The sequence below is a fragment of the Otolemur garnettii genome, unplaced genomic scaffold, assembly GCF_000181295.1.
Source record: "Otolemur garnettii isolate 467f Iridium unplaced genomic scaffold, OtoGar3 scaffold00001, whole genome shotgun sequence".
Taxonomy (NCBI): domain Eukaryota; kingdom Metazoa; phylum Chordata; class Mammalia; order Primates; family Galagidae; genus Otolemur; species Otolemur garnettii.
Genome location: NW_003852396.1, coordinates 7026800 through 7032059, shown reverse-complemented (window position 1 = coordinate 7032059; position 5260 = coordinate 7026800).

Sequence of the window (5260 nt, the reverse complement as noted above, 5' to 3'; positions counted from 1 at the left end):
AGTTAAGTATAGTTTTATAATATGTCATCATTAAGGAAAACTCAGTAAAGTGAACAAGGGATCTCTGTATTATTTCATAAAATTGTATGTGCATCTATATTTATCTCACTTAAGATTTTCAATTTAAAAACATTCAACTAAATGTGATGAAATTTTAACTGTCAAATCTGGATGGAGGGTGTATTATGGTATTTGCAGTATTTTTTACATATAATTTAAAAGAGAAAAACCAATCACCAGAGGTAGAGGAATAGACCAGTCACCTATACAGAAAGTTCCTGATGGTTCAACTTAAGATTTTTCAGCTTTCCACTGGTGCAAAACTTTCCACTGATATGCATTCTGTGGTATCCGTACAACCATTGTTTTTCACTTTCAGTATTAAATAAATCATGAGATAGTCAACGCTTTATTATAAAATAGGCTTTATGTTAGATGATTTTGCCGAACTGTAAGCTGTTAATTTAATTGTTCTGAGTTTAAGGTGGTCTACGCTAAGCTATGATATTTAGCATGTGTAGTAGATTAAATACATTTTGATTTCTGGTATTTTCACTTTACAATGAGTTTGAGACATTGTAAGTTGAGGAGCACCTTTATTTGCAAAAAGTTTTACTTGTTATTCTCAAGCAAAGCCAGGACTGAAACCATTTGCTATTTGCTTTGGAGTGAGACCAATTTGGGTTCAAATCCTAGATTCATCACTTACTTGCCTTGCGACCTATGGCAAATTACCTAACCTCTTTAAGTTTCAGCTTACTTACACGTAAAGCATAGATGTAATAGTACTTTGTAGTCCATTGTTCTGGATATCTAGCATATCTTCTGCTTCCATAACTGCAAGCACATTTTTGACCGATGAGAGAAGCTAGCTTATTATTTCTGTTCTTAATGTCAGACAATGCTGCTCATATACGTAGTACAGTGCAGCTCAGCTTACCTGTAACAGCTCCCCCTTTTGAATTCAGGGTTTTCTTATTTCTTCTATCTGGTTGTCAAGTTGTTGATGGTGCCTCTAGATGCTTAGTATGTATGTCAGGTCTGCAGGGATTGGTTAACGGATGGGCTGAGTACCCCATCTGAGTTATGTAACAAGACGGGACGTTTATTGAGACTCTTGGGAAAGAAGTGTTTTTTTCTCACTGGTCTTGAAATTAACAGGATGTGTGCTAGATAGACTGACATTTTTGCATTATGTATGGAGTCAACGGAGAGAAAAGGGACTGAGAGAGAAAACAGGTCTTGTATTAAATCAGGCCAAACTACAATTGGACTTTTCACCAAGCTAATACATTTTCATAAGCTAATAAAGCCACTTTTTGCTTAAGACAATTTGGATCAAGTTTTCTTTCATCTACAACCCCAAAGATTCTATTGTTTTAATCTACCTCAAAAGGATTGTTGAGAGGATTAAATAAAACAGTATAGCAAGCACAATATTAAAAATACTTTCATTCTGCTTCCAGAACTATAAGCACACCCTTTGACTGATGAGGGATGCTAGTGTGTTTCCATAATTAGCGTCAGACAATGCTGCTAGTATAAAAATAGAATGGATAATCCGATTGCTAACTAATATTTTAACTCTTCAGTATGAAGGAGAATGACTTGGAAACCCATACAAAACTTACGTTTAAGGTTTTCTTTGGAAATACATTCATACCGTGAAGCAGTTTAGTATTTCTTCATTTTCCCTTTTCTTCAAGATGCCCTTCTTCTTTGTTCCCTCACAAACTTTACCTAACAGGATTCCCGGATCCTTTTTGAAGAGTTTCCTGACTATCCCATGTAGATATGATTTCTTGCTCTGAAATCTTTTAGCAGTTAGTCTCTCTTCAGTCTCTGCTAGGCATCTGATGCTACTCTTAGTAATATTAAGGACTATCTTGTCTCCAACAAGTCTTCAAATTTCTTGAGTGATTGGGGTTTCTATATCTCACTGCATCTAACAGAGTTTACAGGCACTAGAATGAAAGTTCCCAAATACAGAATTCTTGTTTTGTTCATTGCTGTATTTGCAGTGCCAGCATAACAAGTAATCAATAAACATTTGGGTAAAGAATGACAATGAATGATACTCTTTGTTTGTTTGTTTTGGAGACAAAGAGAGAGACTCACTCTTTTGCCCTTGGTAGAGTGCTGTGGCATCATAGTTCACAGCAACCTCAAATTCTTGGGCTCAAGAGATCCTCTCGCCTCAGCCCCCCAAGTAGCTGGGACTACAGGTACCTGCCACACCGCTCGGCTATATTTTAGAGACAGGGTCATGCTCTTACTCAGCCTGGTCTAGAACTTGTGAGCTCACCACCCACCTCAGCCTCCCAGAGTGCTAGGATTATAGGCGTGAGCCACTGCGCCCAGCCAACAAAGTTTTTTTTTTTTCAGACAGAGCCCTAAGCTGCCACCCTGGGTAGAGTGCTGTGACATCACAGCTCACAGCAATCTACAACTCCTGGGCTTAAGCAATTCTCTTGCTTCAACCTCCCAAGTAGCTGGGACTACAGGCGCCCATCACAACACCCTGTTGTTTTTTTGGTTGTAGTTGTCATTGTTGTTGGCAGGCCCAGGCTGGATTTGAACCCACCAGCTCTGGTGTATGTCAGAGCTGCTTGAGCTCCAGGTGCCAAGCCCCAGTGAATATTTTTTTTTTTTTTTTTTGAGATGGAGCCTCAAGCTATTCCCCCTGGGTGGAGTGCCATGGCATCATACTTACAGCAACCTCCAACTCCTGGGCTCAAGTGAGTCTCCTGCCTCAGCCTCCCAAGCAGCTGGGACCACAGGCGCCCGCCACAACGTCCGGCCATTTTTGGTTGCAGCCATCATTGTTGTTTGGCGGGTCCAGGCTGGGGATTTGAACCCACCATCTTAGGTGTATGTGGCTGGCGCCTTAGCCGCTTGAGCCACAGGCACCGAGCCCCCAATGAATATTCTTAACAAATACTTACCGATTAACTGAATGACTAAGAAGCCTCCAAAATTGAAAGTTTGCCTTAAGAAACTTCCAGTTTCTAGAACCTTCAGATGTGTTTTCAAAGTTGGAAGGATCAAAGCTGGTTGAGAATGAGTTGGCATAAGACAGGCCTATGAATCTCAATGCAAGGGAGAGCTCAGAATGAGGAATTTTCCCTTTCTGACCACAACTGCCTACCACATTTCCCACTTCCTAGTTCTCAGTACGTCAAATACCCAGCACTTAGTAATTCATCCAATCTGCTAACCCTTTTTGGCCTATATTTGATTTTGTTTCCTCATGAGCATTCTATCGCCACATACTCCATGATGCCCAGAAAGGTTTCCATTGCTAGTAACTCAGATCAGTTAAATCTGTGCTTTAGAAACTACTACAATCTTCTATTTGGACTTTCTTCACACCAATTCATCACTACTAATCTTTCCGGAATATCACTTTCATGATGCTACTAGCCCTGCTTAAAAGTCTTTAATGACATCGTCTACTTACTAGATTTAAATTTCTTATCTTTGTACCCATAGCTGTCATTGGCCAGTTCCCACTGATCTGTCTTCTCTGTTACTGTCCTGACTCCTAGACAAAACTCTTTAGTTTTAACTACTCAGATGTACTCATGCCCGCCTAAACCACCTTGAGTTTTTGCGCCTTTGTATTTATTTTTGCTCATGGGACCTAAATGTCCCATGTCCTCCAGTCTTCAACCCAAGTCTCTCTTTTTCACATTCAGATTACAATTCTGTGAGACCCTTCTCTTTAAGTAACTTTTGAAAATTTTGAAAAATGTTCTCAAGTCCCAGAACATCACTCTGTTGTCACTTGTTACTATAGTCAGTGGTCTCAGCCAGACAACTCCTCCACTCTCAGTTGATTGCAGTTTGCTTTTTAAAAGTTGCTTCCACTGGCTACTGCTGTTGTTCACTAGAGACAGTTTTGCCCCAGGCACATTGCTGTACAACTAAATCCAGACTCTAACAGTTTGCAAAATTTAACAAAAGGTTTAGGGATAACTAATGGGACTACTGAGCAGAAAACTTAAGATCAGCACCTAGATATGAAAGCTGCTAGAGTTACCAGCTAAGCCCCTACAGAGGAGGGTTCCATAGCGATGCACTCTGACCTCAGATGCAACTCTTCTTCCCTTACTTTCCACATTCTCTAAAGTCACAGTCCAAAGATGAGTGGTCTCCATCAAATGGACTCTGTCAGTCAGAGAATAATGTCTTTCAAGTGCCAGGCAGTGTGTTAGGTATTGGGGAAACCAGGGTAAATGAAAAAGACACAATTGTTTTCATGAGAGACAGAGGTTAAACAAACTATTACCAATAGCTGAGCAAATAATTCCAAATGTACAAAATGCTGCTAAAGAAATATGTGGCATCCAGGCTCTTGACCTTGACATTCTCTAGGGTCCCCAGAGAGAGGAAAATCCACTTTTCCTGCCTCTTACAGTCTGTTTAGTCAAATTAATAACAATCTGTAGAAAAGCAATTCTGATCCTAAGGAAGAGAGCTTTTTGCACTATTATGTAGACAGTTTAGCCTTTTTATTTCCTCAAAAAAGAATGAATACAGCCCAAATTTATAAGCACTTAAACTATGGGCTGGGCAATGTTCTATGCTCAATACATGTATTAATTCATATAATTTTCAAAATAACCTACAAGAGAGTCCTAATATTTTCTCCTTTTTACAGAAAAGACAACTAAGGGCTCCACACCTGTAGCTCAGTGGCTAGGGTGCCAGCCACATACACTGGAGCTGACGGGTTTAAACTCGAACCTGGCCCAGGCCTGCCAAACAACAACTCCAACAAAAAAAATAGTTCAAGTGCTGTGGCAGGCGCCTATAGTCCAAGCTACCTGGGAGGCTGAGGCAAGAGAATTGCTTAAGCCCAAGAGTTAGAGGTTGCTGTGAGCTGTGACGCCACAGCACTCTACCAAGGATGACTTAGTAAGACTGCCTCAAAAAAAAAAAAAAAAAAAAGAAAGAAAGAAAGAAAAGAAAAGAAAACTAAGGCACAGAAAGGTTAAGTAACTAGCTCAAGGTCATGTAGCAAGAAGTAATGGGAGGCCTGGGCATGGTGGCTCTTGTCTGTAATCCTAGTACTTTGGGAGGCTGAGGCAGGTAGATTGCTTGAGCTCTGGAGTTCAAGACCAGCCTGAGCAAGACCCAAACCCCACCTCTACTAAAAATAGAAGAAACTACCCAGATGTAATGACAGACACCTGTAGTCCCAGCCAGTTGGGAGGATGGCTTGAATCTGGAAATTTGAAGTTGCTGTGAGCTATGG